Below are 16,989 nucleotides of genomic sequence, written 5' to 3'. Positions count from 1 at the left end.
ACTTCTACGTTGTGGCTTCTTCCCGTCTGACATTACACAGCTACCATTTTTCCTGCCCGCCCGGCGTGCTTAGCCTCGAAATCAGTAATAAAATTTGATGTCGCATGTCTCAAATTCCAGGCAGCCTATTTGAATTCTAGATAGTTGGTGGAGACTTCCGGATCTTTAAAATATAAAAAATAATTACCACTTTTTGTGAATCAATCAATTGCTTGTAACTATGGCCGCGGTAAAGTATTCCCGCCATTACACATAGTTCCTTTGCGACGATGACGTGCTACTGACACACATACTATAGCTACAAAGCACAGCGTCCTCTAAATACTATTTGAATAATCAGAAGCGCGCCGTATCGCATCCTCGAAGCATCGCAGGCACGTGTTGCAAATGCTTCCTGAATGGTGCTTATTTTGGGAGGCTTACAGTGATTTAGACGGTGTTAGACCATTTCGTAATAACGCAGAAAATGAAACAGTACTTGTTCACATACATATCGGACGCAAAAGCTGCCCTTCTGTGTCGCTACGCTGAGATGCACTGCTAAATCTGCAGATATGTTCAGCAAAAAGACTAATGACTGATGAACTGCGCTCTAGGGCACTCACCTCAGCAACGCTTTCTCCTGTTTGTTTGGAGAACATCATTACGAAAGGTATGACGCTGCAGCACAGTCCCAGTCCCACAACAATCAGTAAGACGAGGAACAGGTTGATGGAATGCCGCTGGCATGCTTCGTCATAGTAATCCTGTGAAAATTGGTACTTGTAGAGGACGTCTCTCGGTGATCTCTGCATTATGAATGACGACAAAAACAGCTGGTTACGATGCTGCATATATCACCTCACTTCCTAATTATTTCAATCCGTAAACTCCTAGAACTTAGACTATCTATGAAGCCAGCTGATAGACAGGTCTTGCTAAAAGGCATGTGTGCAATACAACTCGAACGAGCAAAATCAAACTACGTGCACTTTGTTTATCCTTCAACCGCGTTTCCTTCCGTATCGTAAGCTGGGGTCGTCACTTCCAACTAAGGGCGCAGCCAGGAGGTAGCACACCTGGCGCGTGCCCCCCTCCTCCCTCCCCAAAATTTTTTTATGCGCCATCGCATAGAGAGCGAAAAATAGCCATTTTAAGGAGGTGCCCCTCCAGAAATCCAGGTGGTGTCCCCGCACCCTCCCCTCGAAAAAATTGTCTGGCTGTGCCTTCGTCCAAGTGAGCCACAATGAAACGATAGGGTGATCAGAAGAAAAAGAAGTGAGGGGGAGAAAAGAATTGAGAAAAGGAAAACACGCAACTTCTGCAGCCCTAACTGGGGGCAAGGGTCAGCGCAGAACAAAAGGGAAACGGCCAAAACTATGTTTAATATATTGATGTATAATTAGTTTAGGAAGCGTGCGTGCAAGAAAAATGAGTGAAGGTGGAGCGTAACAAGAAGGAAAAAGGGTAAGGCATAGCATATTATTGTACGGCATCACACACGCACAATTATGTAGACGTAACTATCAAGACCAGGCATCGTCTACCAACGGCCTCGGGGTCATTGCAGCCCGAACAGTTGTAATATGCTGTCCTCGTAATCACTTCTGAACACTCATACGCACCCTCCTTCTGTGAAGCGCCACTTCACCCCAAAAGTACCGCAGATCTGACTTGTTGTGGGGGTCGAGGTAATTGCGAAGCAGCCAGCAAACAGCTAGATGAATCACCTTCATTGTCTTCGACGTTAATCAAGTCACTGAAGTCTTTACGTGTAGTTCCCTTTGTATCGCAGATGTGTATGCCATGGTGATGAAACGGGAAAACATAGACAACGAATCCCGTATATACTATGGTAATGAAACATATATTCTGGTATATACACTGTACCATTTATTGTTTATGTTTATTATGGAGTGATGTCATTTAATGCAAAGTTTCGGAGTGCCCTGTTAGGGAAACAGCCGGAAGCGCATCAACGAACGCCGTGTAAGTCTTTCTGTATACGACAAAAAAGACATGGTGTGCTTGTTGCGAGCTGTTCTTTATATTTGGTAAGCTATGATGTAGCGGAATTGCAATGATGGTGTATATCAAGGTATAATGAAACGGCAGTAAGCGCGCCATAAGTGTGGCATGTTAGCCATGCCATACATAATATGCAGGTCACGATTAACTGCCTTTCATGCTGGTAGTAAAGTCGCAATGGGCATTACCAACTTTTGTGTATATCCAGTTTGCGAGCCGGCCACGAGTGCCCTAGACCATTTGTGTATGTTATGTTGTGCATGACACGCGTTTCATGATTTTCATGTTGCCCCTCATGAGTTATGTTCATCATAATTGCACGTCACTCAATAGAAACTTGGGTGTATATGCCGGTTAACGCGAACGTCGCTGAAGGACAGGGAAATTACTGCTCCGGTCTTCCTAGAAGCTTCACGTAAAGTGCAGTTGCAAACGTTGACGTTTTGATTTCGGTTTCTTCTGAACATTTACCAGTGTTACTGTTGAATAGTTCCCATACACACTGGAAAGAAGCATTACAAGTGTCTTTGATGCCGCAAGCGCTTACAAAATCTAAGCTTGGAATTACGAACATTACTTAACGCTGCGTACACTTGCTTTTGTTATATACATCTATACCGTTTCTAGAGTCGGGTGTAATCCGCTGTAAGAAAAAGGCAGCTTTTTTTACAACAATCTCATAAATTCAATAGCAAGTCTGATTCCGAAGACATGGGGGATATTTTTATGTCCAGAAGACAGAGACACCCGAGGTTTATAAAAAAAAGCTATGCAGTTTTGCTAATGAACTCATCATTTCCCCCCAAGTGAATACTGTCATGGGCCATGATGCCTTGGCTATGCTTGCGATGATGCATTTATAAAAGACCGATGTATTTCTTTACGCGCTCGGAAGGAATAAATACCAGCAGTTGCAAGAAATGATGACAAAACTCGAGAGCATGAGAGAATATCATTGAAAATATTTGGGATGACTTCCTCTTAATTTGTCTGGATGATATTAATTTACGGCTTGTTTGAATAAATCGAATACAAGAGAAAGAAAAACCGGTAGAATTTATGTGGACTTCTTTAAAATGTCGGGGCAGAAGGCTTTGGCCTCTGACTCAATTCATATTTCTTATTTCAAGCAGAAGAAAAAAAGCAATAGGAAGAATTACCGTACAAGCTACAAGCAAACACGTAACCACTCAAACGCATTTTTTCATTGTGCAAGAACGCCTGCCAACAACCTTCAGCGGTAAACTATCTCAGAAGCTAGGCCTCTTTCAACTCATGGTCGCACTCATAACTACAGAGAACCAGCTTTATGAAACGCCAAAACCATTCGCTGTCACAATCAAAGGCCTCGTTGAGCTACGTTGTGAGGTTTACCACATGAACCTACACAAGTGATTTCAAGGCGTAGTCAAGCTTACCCGTAGCGTTGCACTAGCTCTTCGTAAAAAGGTCAAGGCCAGACTACACAAAATGGAAGCAAATAGACTCCTCGCCTCTGTCACCACACGGACTGTATGGGCAATGGTGGTTGTGGTAAAGGAAGACATAAATTCGCCTGGATCCTGTCAATCTTAACAAGGCACGACATGAGAGTACTATGACATTCCGACGCTTTAGGACGTCGTGACCAAGATAGATTCTTTCAAGTACTTCTCTACGTTGGACGCTGCTACTGGATTTAGGCAAACCCCACTCGAAAGCACAGCTCATACTTATGCGCCAAGAGAACGCCATACAAAACATACCAATTTCTACGGATGCCATTTGGAATCTCCACAGCACCGGAAGTCTTCCAGAAAGCAATGCATTAAACACTTCGAGGTCTTGATGGCGTCGACGTAGTCATGGATGACGTACTGGTATGGGGTTCAACTAAGGAGGAAACAGACTTCTGCGAATTGTTTGTAACGGTGCCAAAAAATAAACCTCAAGCTGAACGAGGCCGAATGTCACTTCTGGAAAACCAAGGTACGCTATCTAGGGTACAGGCTTACTAACCAAGGACTCTCGATTGACCCGAAAAGAGCAGAAGCAACTTTCGCAGTTCAAGTCCTACAGAACATCAAGCAACTCAAGACATTCCTGCGAATGGTAAACTTTGTTGCCAGACTTATCGCGAACATGTCGCATATAGGTGCACCACTGCGTGACTCACTGATTAAGGACATTTGGCAGCAGCAGTTGCGGTGGCAAGTCCACCGTCTAAGACTATTTCGTATTGTCAACAGGTTGATCGGTCACTTGCCTGGATCCCTGCTCGTCCTTGATTCCTGCGTCGTTAGCGGCCACTGTGGCTTAACTCCCACGTGCGCTTGCACGCACTGCACGCGCATTCAAGTGTCTAAGTCCTGTACATCCTGCTGCGTTTGCGCACACTGCATGTGATACTCAAGAAAGACCATATGAGGACACAGGCCTCGGCACCGACTACAGTTGGCAGCAGCAGTTGCGGAGCCAAGTCCAAGACTATTGTTTTTCTTTCAAACAGGTTGGTTGGTTACGCAATTTAGGTTTCATTCTGCCGCAGCTGCAGCCAAATTTTCTTGTTAGTCTGTTTTATTGTGTGTATATTCCATTAGGCCTACTACAGCGGAACTAGCAAAAAAATATTGGGACACTTGAAGCACTGTTTAATGAAAAGTAGGACTCACTGATACATGATTTGCTATCCGGAATTACTACCAAGCTACAAAACATAGAACTAAGTGAGCACGCTTCGCTTTGCAAAAGAGTTGAGTTCATCCACAAAGAGTCCGGTGCAATGAAACAAAAACAGGAAGAACTTGTGGCATCGAAGAAGGCGCTTCTGTCACGCAACGAAGTACTAGAAAAAAGAGTGGCTTATTTGGAGCAGCCTTCCAGAATGAATAATGTGAAAATTAAAGGTACTCCTAAATCACAAGGTGAAGACTGCGGAGCCATTCTGAAGAGAATTGGTGATAGCATTGAGTCTCCCATCTTGCCCTCTGATATCCACCCTCCTCACCGTGTTGCCTCGCCCACAAATGACAAAAGCACCATTGCTCGACTCAGCTCACGTGAGAAGAAAAATAAGTCGATCAAGAAGGCACTAAGGGCTAGACTTCGCACTGACAACGTCAGTCTCAGCAGTAGCACAGGCATGCCAATACATGTAAGCGATCTATTGACCATTGACAAGAAAAAGCTGTTATCGAAAGCACTGGCACTGAATAAAGAAAATAAGTGGAAATACTTATGGACAGATAATTGCTAGATAAAAGCCTGCTATACGGATGACAGCAAAGTCTACCAATTATGACCGTGTTCTACCTTCGAATATTCATGTGAGGCAATGAACGTTTGTTCAGTAGTTTTTATTGCTTTATTTTCTTTTTATTAACATGGCTTTTCTCTCCTCTACTGACGCAAAAAGTCGTCTTAGCGCAAGAAAACGATCACTCATTCACTTTAATGCCCGTAGCCTTTGCAAGAACAAAGACGCGATTAATAGCTTCATCGCTTCTTTTCAGCATGCCTTCACTTTCATTTGCATATCAGAAACTTGGCTTTCAGACGCTGACAACAACATACATTGCTTTTTATCTTATCAAGCAGAATATTGCCATCGTCAAGCAGATAATCATGGTGGTGCAGCCATTTTCATTTCTCATGATATCATCTACACACGTAGATCTGATCTCACATTTAACGTGAACCACTGCGAGTGGGTATGAATAGAAGTCAACCATTCATCACTTAATCGCAGAAACAAGAACATGGTTCTTGAGTGCTTCTATCGTTCACCATCATCGTCAGTCAGCGACTTCCTGCTTGTTCTTGATGACGCACTGTAAAAACTATCTTTTCAAAACAAGGTGTGGTCATTGTTGGTGCAATCAATATAATTTACTAGACACTGGTGCCACTTGGTTCACGGCTTATACCGACTGCTTCAATAAATTTGGTTTAGAATCAGTCAGTGACGGCTCGGCTAGATCCTACTTTCATGGTAACGGTACGCATATTGATCATGTATTGTCAAACCCATCACCTTCACTTTGTCCCGTAATTGTTGATACTGACATAACTGATCCTTTCCCGTTTTTTTACGTTTTCTAATTATATGCCCGCAAACGACAGTAACTACTACACCTCACTGTTGAATGCGGATACCTTTGTAAAAACCATGAGTAAGACTGATTGGTCGCCTATAAACTCCTTAAATGAACCCGAAGCAGCACTGAATAATTTATGTTCCTTATTTTTGAGGGCCGCCTCGACTAACACATGTACTGTAAATTGTAAAAAAAAATATAACTACCCGCATAACCAATGGATGACGGATGCTCTTCTAAAAAGCATAAGGACGAATGAAAACTTGTACAAAAAACTAAACGTCAGCCCTTGGACACTGCACGTGCTAATTATTATGAAAATTATTGTAAATTATTGAGCGTGTTGCTTAAACAGGCAGAAAAGGGTACGACGAAGAAAAATGTTTAAAGAATAACAACAACCCCAAGAAGCAGTGGCAGCTACTTAACTTCTTCCTAGATAGGTGATCTGGTGATACGCCTATTATGAAAATGATTTATAAGGGTCTTAGTCTTTCGGGGACCAATCAGATCGCGAATGCTTTCTCCGACTTCTTTTGTTCTGTTTATTCTAATAACTACAGAAATGTCCAATTCCGTAGCACTGAATGCCGCACACCACAGTCGTTCTTTCTATGACCCGTTACGCCGAATGAAGTGTTTTCCACGATTAGCAGTCTTAAAGATACCGGACCTGGTTTAGATAGCATCTCCGTGAGACATTTAACACTAGTTGCACGTTTCGTCTCAGACACGCTGTGTAACATTAAAACCTGATTTTAAACGAGGATTATTTTCTTCTTTTTTAAAAAATGCTAAGATTGTTCCCAATTTTAAAAAGGGGGACAAATAAATAGTTACTAACTATCGCCCTATCGCTATTCTTTCCGGCCTTAGTAAACTCATTGAGAAATTATTCGTTAAGCATCCTAATATAACTACTTAAGTTCCAGTTGTTAAAGAATAACAAATTTGGTTTCCGCCCTGGAAGTTCTACTAATCTTGCAGTGTTGTCTCTAACTGACTGCGATAAAAATGCATCGATTCTGAAAATTTAGTAGGATTAGTTTTTCTAGACTTCACTAAAAAGCTTTTGACACGATTAACCATCACGTGCTGAAGTGCTATGGCATAACTGGCCCTGCGCTAACATTCCTAAAAACTATTTACTTGATAGGCAATATACAGTACACGTAGCAGACGCATATTCGTCAACTAAATGCATTACCTAGGGTGTACCACAGAGCTCAGTTTTTGTCCTTTGCTTTTCATTTTGTATAATAATGATCTTCCGGATTTTTTTAACCCCTCCAATCACGATCATTGCATCTTCTACGCTCATGAAACTACCATATCTTTATCCGATAAATATATTACTGTTCTTACTTCTAGGCTGAATATTGTATTCATTAACCTAATGAATTGGTGTAACAATCACTACTTAGTTTTAAATCCTTTGAAAACAAAATATATGGTGTTTAAGTCTGCTCAAAGACTCTTATAAAGTTTCCCGAACTAAAACTTGGTTCTCACTCTATACCTGCTTGCGAGGATGTCATTTTTCTAGGCATACATCTTGACCCTAGGAGATGATTTAGACTCCAACCAAACGTTTTGAAGAAAGCCGACGTTTCGGAACCACCTTCTTCAAAACTTTTGGTTGGAGTCTAAATCATCTCTCAGTTTCACGCCCAACCAGACAGACTTCTGTCGAATGTTTACATTCAAGCCAATATTGATCCTAATCTCGCATTTCGCTGCCACGTCCACCATCTCAAGCATAAGAGCATAACACTTTATTTGGCATCCGTGCGTTAATAAAAGTTTGCCCTTTTTTTCTCGCAAGGCTCTGCTCGCGTTGTGCTTTGCTTTGATTCATAGTAATATTGCCACGACATAGTGCCTGCATTCAAACAACGCGCCCATCACCACGCGCACAGAGACATACATGGGCGCCGTCTAGTGTTTCGCAGAGACGATGATGATAGCACGAGAACCCAGCTGGCCCCTGCTGATGTGTGCCACGCCCTTGGGACTCTTCTTGAAGAAGTAGAAGAAGAAGACATCTTGCCGTTCTGCTGTAACGTGCTACGACCATAGTCCCTTTGAGTTGTGGGCACAGGTTCGCCCTTTAATAAATACGTTTTGTTATACCCCGAGTCCTTCAACATCGTTACATTTCTGGTGGAAGTGCTGGGTAATGAATCAAAGCCCTACGAACGCAAGACAGCGTAGCCCAGACCACCAGCCAGTTGATACTGCGGAGCCGACACCTGTGCATCAGAGGACCAGTCGCCGTCTTCGAGGTGATTCACCAGAATTCAGCCCACTCCACTTTACGCCAAGGGGAACTCAGTCAATGGACGCCTTCACCATGACAAGTCATGTAACACCAGCCCAAGTGGTGATAAATCAGCCTCACCAGCCACCAGTATTTCATGGCGACTTGTATGAAGACGTAGAAGATTGGCTGAACCTCTTTGAGAGAGTGGCACGTTTGAACGGTTGGGACGAGAGAGAGAAGCTCCGCCGCGTATACTTTGCTTTGGAGGACTTCGCAAAGACGTGGTATGAAAACCATGAAACCTCCTTTACGACCTGGGATGAATTTCGGCGACAAGCTCTGGCGACTTATGCCAGCGCGGATCGCAAAGAAAAGGCGCAGGCTGCGCTCGAATCCAGGAACCAACTCACCAACGAAAGTGTCGCAATGTATATCGAGGACATGATCCGCCTGTTCAAGCACGCAGATACCCATATGACCGAAGACAAGAAGCTACGCCACCTCATGCGTGGGGTGAAGCAAGAGCTATTCGCTGTTCTCGTGCGCAACCCACCACGAACAGTTGCGGAGTTTCATACGGAAGCGACAGCCATAGAGAAAACGCTAGAACAGCAGGCTCGACAGTACAATCGAGACATAAACTATTCACCTGCCAATGTCTTCTCTGGACGCCAGCGAAGTGACATGGACGCTCTGCGAGAACTCATCAGGTTGGTGATCAGGGAAGAGCTCAGCAAGTTGCGAGCACCTCACACTACAGCAACACTGTCTGTAGTCGACGTAGTACGAGATGAACTGGGGCAGATGATACGTGAGCCGGAGCGTGCGCCACAGCCGACCCAACGCATACCAACGTACTCTGAAGTACTCAGACAACCCGCGGCGCACACCAATGCAGCAGTTACGATGGCCTCTCCTTGCCCACAAACGGTACGCAGCGCACCTCGTCCACTGGAACCGACGGCTACCTACCTGCCACGAGCCCATGGTGTAGCTCGCTACGTGGATCAAAGGCCCCGGAAAAGTGACATCTGGCGTGACCATGAGCGCAGGCCTTTGTGTTTCCATTGTGGGGAAGCAGGTCACCTGTATAGGTTCTGCCCTTACCGACAGGCAGGATTAAGGGGCTTTCCGTTGTACGCACCATGCCCTCGAAACGGTGAACGGCCAACCGAGATCGAAGAGTACTTGTCCGCGCGCCAGAGCCCACTCACTCCACGCCAACATCAGCCAAGATCGCCGTCGCCCAGGCGTTGCCGATCACCCAGCCCACGTGCTTCTTCCGCACGGTCTGGGCACCGTTCTACAAGCCCACACCAGGAAAACTGAAGCAAGCGACCTGTGGAGGTGAGGCCGCTGATAACGACAGTTGCGAAGATCCTCTATTGCGGTTTCAAGGTGACGATGCTATGTTTACTCAGGATAAGCGCAACAGTGCGAAGATTACTTCAGATTTGCGGTTGAAAATAGACGGATACGAGCTGAATGCTTTAGTTGACACCGGCGCTGATTATTCGGTAATGAGTCACAAATTGGCAAAGAAACTGAAAAAGGTTGTAACAAAATGGAGTGGGGCACAGATACGCACGGCAGGTGGCCACACTATTACACCGCTCGGCAGATGCACCTCAAGGCTCGAAATAAGAGGCTTTACTTACGTTGCTGACTTCATCGTGCTGCCGGACTGTTCAAGCGAGCTTATACTAGGAATGGATTTTCTTCAAGCCAATGGAGCCATAATTAATCTGCGCAGATCCAGTGTAACGTTTTCGACAGAACAAGCTATGTCGGTGGAGGAATCGGAAAAGCGACGTCTTACTGCTCTGCGCGTTGTTGATGATGACGTCACAGTGCCACCTCGCTGTAGTGTAATGGTGCTTGTTGAAAATAAGGCATTTTGTGACCACGAAGGAATAGCGGATGGAAACGTAGAGCTATTTTTAAACAAAGGAATTTGCGTGGCAAGGGGTGTTGTTCACTTAACGAATGGCCGCTCAGTTGTCCTCCTTACGAATTTTGGGAATGAATGTCAGCACATCGCGCAAGATATGGCTATCGCCTATTTCGACGAGTTCTGCATGGCGACTGAACTATGCAGTTTAGCGACAACGCCAACCACTCCACAAGAGACCTGCAACGTCGACGCATCAGTTAACGTCAACCATAGGCTCCCAGAATATCAAAAGAAACGATTGTTTGCCCTTATAAAAGAGTTTTCGGACTGCTTTTCAACGTCCTCTAAGGTGCGACGAACGGCTATTGCAAAACACAGGATTATAACAGAAGAAGCCACGAGACCGATTTACCAACGCCCATATCGAGTATCGCAAAAGAAAAGCGACGTCATCAAGAAACAAGTGGAGGAGATGCTTTCAGATGACGTGATCCAGCCTTCCAGCAGTCCATGGGCGTCTCCCGTAGTGCTTGTTAAAAAGAAAGATAACAGCCTTCGATTTTGCGTCGACTATCGGAAACTGAACAGCGTAACGAAACGGGATGTATACCCTCTGCCGCGTATCGATGATACACTCGATCGACTACGGAGTGCGAAATACTTCTCCTCCCTTGATCTCAAGAGCGGATATTGGCAAATTGAGGTGGATGAGCGCGACCGTGCAAAGACGGCATTCATAACCACAAACGGAGTGTACGAATTTAAAGCGCTTCCATTCGGCCTGTGCACAGCGCCAGCTACGTTTCAGAGAATGATGGACGCTGTCCTCGCGGGACTGAAATGGCAGTCCTGCTTGGTGTACTTGGATGATGTTGTCGTATTTTCCGCTACATTCGACCAACATCTAGAGCGACTCCGCAAAGTATTAGAAGCCAGTTCAGCAGACTTGACCATCAAGCCAGAAAAATGCCACTTCGCTTTTGAAGAACTTCGATTCCTCGGACACGTCGTCAGCTCCGACGGCGTTCGGCCAGATCCCGAAAAGACAGCTGCCATCGCGAAGTTCCCGACACCCAAAGAAAAGAAGTCAGTACGTCGCTTCCTGGGTTTATGCGCGTACTATCGGCGATTTGTGGAAAATTTTTCGAACATTGCTGAACCACTTACTAATCTGACAAAAGACGAGGTGCCCTTTAGGTGGGAAAGTGAACAACAGGAAGCATTTGATGAGTTAAGAACACGCCTGCAAGCCTATCCAATCCTCGCCCACTTCGATGATACTGCCGAAACTGAAGTTCACACTCATGCGAGTAACGTCGGCCTCGGAGCCATTCTAGTCCAGCGGCAAAACGGCCAAGAAAAAGTGCTAGCGTATGCCAGCCGCAAGCTTTCGAAAGCTGAGACAAATTACTCTGCAACCGAAAAAGAGTGTCTCGCGGTCATTTGGGCCATAAGTAAATTTCGGCCGTACCTCTACGGTAGACCATTCCGAGCAGTAAGTGACCACCATTGCCTGTGTTGGCTGGCGAATCTTAAGGATCCCTCTGGCCGACTAGCAAGATGGAGCTTTAGGCTACAAGAGTACGATGTTACTGTGGTATACAAATCTGGGAAAAAGCACAGCGATGCCGACTGCCTGTCACGCGCACCAGTGCAGACGAGTGAGCCGGAGGAAGAAGACTTCCCGTTTCTAGGCGTCGTCCAGGCATCAGAAATCGCTGAACAACAACAAAATGACCCCGATTTGCTGCCGCTTATACAGCGTCTCCAAGGACTCAACGTTAAAGTCCCGCGCACTTTATCCAGAGGGCTCCCTTCGTTCTGTCTTCGGGAAGGGGTCCTTTACAAGAGGAACTTCAAGCCTCATGGTGACAAGTTTTTACTCGTTGTACCTGCACCTTTACGAAACGAGATTCTGCACGCATGTCATGATGAGCCAACATCTGGGCACATGGGTGTCAGCCGTACATTCGCCAGAATTCACCTAAAATACTACTGGCCAAAACTGTTATCATCAGTTCAGCGCTATGTGAAAACTTGCCGTGAGTGTCAAAGACGCAAAACTCCATCCGTGAAACCTGCAGGCCTCCTCCAGCCAATAGAACCACCGCATGCCCCATTCCAACAAGTTGGTATGGATCTCCTAGGCCCGTTTCCGACATCGACTGCACACAAGAAGTGGATAGTCGTAGCCACAGACTATCTCACTCGCTATGCTGAGACAAACTCGCTGTACACTGCAACATCTCTTGAAGTTGCCAAGTTCTTCATCAACAACATAGTCCTCAGACATGGTGCACCCAGCGTGGTAATTACAGATCGTGGCCCAGCTTTTACTGCAGACCTAATGAAATGTCTGATGCGAATGACCCACACAGACCAGAGAAGAACTACAGCATACCATCCTCAAACAAATGGCCTAACGGAGCGCTTGAACAGACCTCTGACTGATATGCTTACAATGTATATCGACGTCGAACATAAACTGTGGGATGAATTATTGCCCTACATCACGTTCGCATATAATACAGCCGTTCAAGAAACAACGCGAGTGACACCATTTGAACTTGTATTCGGCCGAAGAGTCACCACTCCACTGGATGCCATGTTACCACTGAATGATGAAAGCAGCAATCCACCTGGCCTAGACGACTTCCTGCAAAGAGCCGAAAAAACACGACAGATGGCGAGATACAGAATATGCCGCCAACAACGTATCGACTCCTATCGGTACAATCAGCGTCGTACCGAAGCGCATTTTCAACCAGGTGACAAAGTATGGATATGGACCCCAGTGCGTCGCCGCGGACTTTCTGAAAAACTTTTTAGCCACTACTTCGGGCATTACGAAGTACTCCATCGTGTAACCGATGTAACTTACCAAGTCAGATATCCGCTATACACGGGAGCTCAAAACGCCGCAACCCTACAGAGGTTGTACATGTAGTCCGGATGAAGCCGTACTATGAGAGATCACCGGAAGACCAGTGACGCCTACGCCTACCACGAATATATTCATTGCCTGACGCATCGAGACGATGCGTGTGAGGAGGGGGATTATGCCACGACATAGTGCCTGCATTCAAACAACGCGCCCATCACCACGCGCACAGAGACATACATGGGCGCCGTCTAGTGTTGCGCAGAGACGATGATGATAGTACGAGAACCCAGCTGGCCCCTGCTGATGTGTGCCACGCGCTTGGGACTCTTCTTGAAGAAGTAGAAGAAGAAGACATCTTGCCGTTCTGCTGTAACGTGCTACGACCATAGTCCCTTTGAGTTGTGGGCACAGGTTCGCCCTTTAATAAATACGTTTTTTTATACCCCGAGTCCTTCAACATCGTTACAATATTACCTACGGTATCGCTTCATGGGGAAACACGTACGCTTGTCACTTGTCATCAATTCAACACATCCAAAATCAGGCAATACGAATCATCACTTCCACGTCCACACAATCTTCGCATGTCTCTGCATTGCTACACTCATAAAATATCTTGCCGGTTGTTTATTTGTTTAAATTCAACATCGGCGTGTTATTCTACAAACTGCTTCATAACAACCTGCCTCTTCCATTTTTGTCGAGTGATTCTTTGCACAATTAGAACGTGACGAGATTTGCAGCTAACAAAAAATTTTTGTTACTCACAGTTTATAGCAACTACGGCGAAAAAACATAGGCGTTCACTGCAATTTCTCGTTCGAAAAACTTGCCTACAGCCATCTAAACTCGTGTTTCCGTGGCAGCCTTCTAAAATGACCTCAAACATCACTATCTTTACAAAGTGTGTCATGTCACATCTCTTTCCAGTCACTTTTTTTTCTCATTACCTGTATCATTGGTTTCTCTTGATGCGCTTATTCATGTTCCACTGCACTCTAAAAAATATCGAGTAAAAAGCGTGTATTTTTGTCCCACAACAATAACCGTCATCAGGCTTGCGTGCACTTCCTTTCTTGAAAACTCGGCGCTGGCCACTTTCCTATCGAGAATGCAATGTAACCCTGATAATGGGGATGTCGATCGTGACCGGAATGTACCGGGCGAAGGCGATAGCGCAAAGATTGAACGCAATATAAATGACGATTATTGTTGTGGGACAAAAAGACACCCTTTTTACTCGCTCTTTTTTTAGAGTGTGATATAATCATAAACGCTTTAACTCGCTTGTTTTGATTTTGCTTGATATTTCGTTCTTTCGCAGTACTTGTCATTACGCTCTGTATCTGCATATTTAACCAAGAGTCGCACTACAGTTCCTTACTTTGGGACCCTTGCCTGTATATTGTTTTTGTTGCCACAACTTGTTTTGAAAGCAATAGACTAAACTGAAAGTGAAACTGAAACGCACGGGTGTCGACAGACGTGCAGAAAGAAAGCGTGAGAGCCTGCGAAAAGCCTTGTCACAAGCACCGGTCCTGGCATACTACGACAAGACACATCCCAGTGTGCTACAACTATATAACAGCCAACATTGAGTAGGAGCAGTAGGAACAGGAGGAACTTGTGCCAAGAAGCCATGGGTGTACGTAGGAACGGACACCCTTGGCTTACTCTTCTCGCTCATTAACTGAAGCACAAGAGAAGTATGCACCAATTGAAAAGATGTTAGCCATTGTACACTGATGCACCAGATTTCATGACTATGTCTTTGAACGGACAAGCATCTCGGTGGAAAGTGACCACCGCCCACTCGAGGCAATCTTCGTGAAACCACTTCACCAGTGTCCATTACGTCTGCAAAAGGTGCGACTGATACGCCAAAATTATTCGCTTCGTATAATATATAAACCAGAAACTGAGATGTTTATAGCAGATGCTTTGTCTCGGTTGCTGTCAAAAGAAAAGGTGCCCAAAAAAGAACACAACCCATTAAATGCTGTGCAAGAGTTTTCAGTCTCCACTAAAAAACTGCAGCAGATCCAGCGTGAGACAAGGCACTACAAAAACCTATGTACCCTGAAGGGATATGAAAGTGCCACATGGCCTGAGGACAAAAGGTCAGTCCCTGAACAAATTCGAACTTACTAGCCATACCATGAAGACATCCATGTCGAAGATTATACCCTCCTCCAAACCTATCGACTGGTCATTCTCAGCAGCATGGGGAACCATGTCCTAGACCTTTTGCATGTAGCTCATGGAGGAGCAGGAAATACGAAGCAACACGACAGAGATGTTATGTTTTGGCCTGGCGTGTCAGCAGACATTCAAGAAAAAGCAGATTAATGTGCACTCTGCAGGAAACATAGAGCCGGAAACCAACAACTACCAATGATGAGCCACGAAACACCTGAACTACCCTGGCAAACAGTTGGCATCGATTTCTTCTGCCAAGAGGGAGAGGAGTATTTTGTCATTGTCAACTTCTACTCGTTCTACTCTGAGATTTGACGCTAGAAGCACACGTCCGCTGAACCGTTATTATGTGTTGTCAAGTAGTCTTCACTAGCTTATCAGTGACAACGGACCACCATTTAAAAGCCACAAATTTGCTGAATACGTGAGTCGGTGTGTCATCGAGCACGCCACATCAAGGCCGCGCTATCTTCGGTCGAATGGTATGGCGGAATAAGCCGTCGAAAAGGCGAAGAAAGTTCTTAGAAAAAACTGCCTATGAGTCGACAGGATTTTACAATGCCCTCATAGAGTGGAGAAGCACTCCAAGAGACAAGGTGTTGCAGTCCGCAGACCAGCGACTGATGAGAAGAATAACAAGGACACAGCTGCCTGTTCACACCAAGCCACTACAGCCTAAGACAGTGCCTTCGAAAAGCGACCCCAACCCCTAAGGCGTAGTTCCAGAAAACGCCAAAAGCTACGATGCTTTGTTGAATAGTGCTGAGTCAAGCCATTTTCTTTCAAAAAAAAAATAGATGTTGTCTATGGCGTCACTGCATGCGCCACAGACATTGTTAGCGCCATTAGCGCCCGTTTTCCTCCTCTATCATATAATGATTCAATAAACGTTCCTCTTTTATCCGCTAACGACGTGTCCTGTTTGCGCACTGGCTCGCACTGCGATCCACAGAGAGTAAACAATTCACATTACCATGTTTCAGCTGAGTGCCTTTGGACGTTTCAGAAACAAAGGTTGTGATCGTGCTCGCTGATAGAAGAAGTGCTCCTTGAGTCCAAGGTGAAGCAACGTGTCCACTCACTAGCGTAGGACTAACAGTGCAATGTTCGAAAGCTTGAGCGTGCAATGTCTGATGGGGATTTTCTTTGTTTGAGTCTTCAGATTATATGGATCATACCCACTCAGGGGATTGGCCAAGAATTCATATTGTTACATTTATTAGATAATTTACCAACGCTGAATAACACTGAACACATAAATAAATATATCAGTAAAACTATCATAGAATAAACAAACAAATAACACTGAGGAATTTTACAATAAATGCTTTTTGAATGTGCTACTGTGCTAGTACACAAGACTGCCAAAATATTCTAGCCATAACAAGCTTGGTTCCTTGTTGCATTCTCATGTTTTTTTAATGACCTACGGATCGTTTATTGTGGTCAACATTGCAATTGAGTACGTTCGTAAGTTTTTATGTATTTGAAAACGACATCATCAAAAACATCTTTTTGGCAGTCCCAAAAAAGACGCACCAAAACTTGTTCTTGTTGACCTTCGCTTGTGGCTGATACCTACTGCGAGGGATTGGCCAGTAATTCAGTGGTCTTATAAAATACTATTCAATTTTAGAGCAAAATAACTTATAAACCTATTCGGGAC

The sequence above is a fragment of the Rhipicephalus microplus genome, chromosome 3 (assembly GCF_043290135.1).
Source record: "Rhipicephalus microplus isolate Deutch F79 chromosome 3, USDA_Rmic, whole genome shotgun sequence".
In the NCBI taxonomy this organism is placed as follows: Eukaryota; Metazoa; Arthropoda; class Arachnida; order Ixodida; family Ixodidae; genus Rhipicephalus; species Rhipicephalus microplus.
This window is presented reverse-complemented; position numbering follows the sequence as displayed.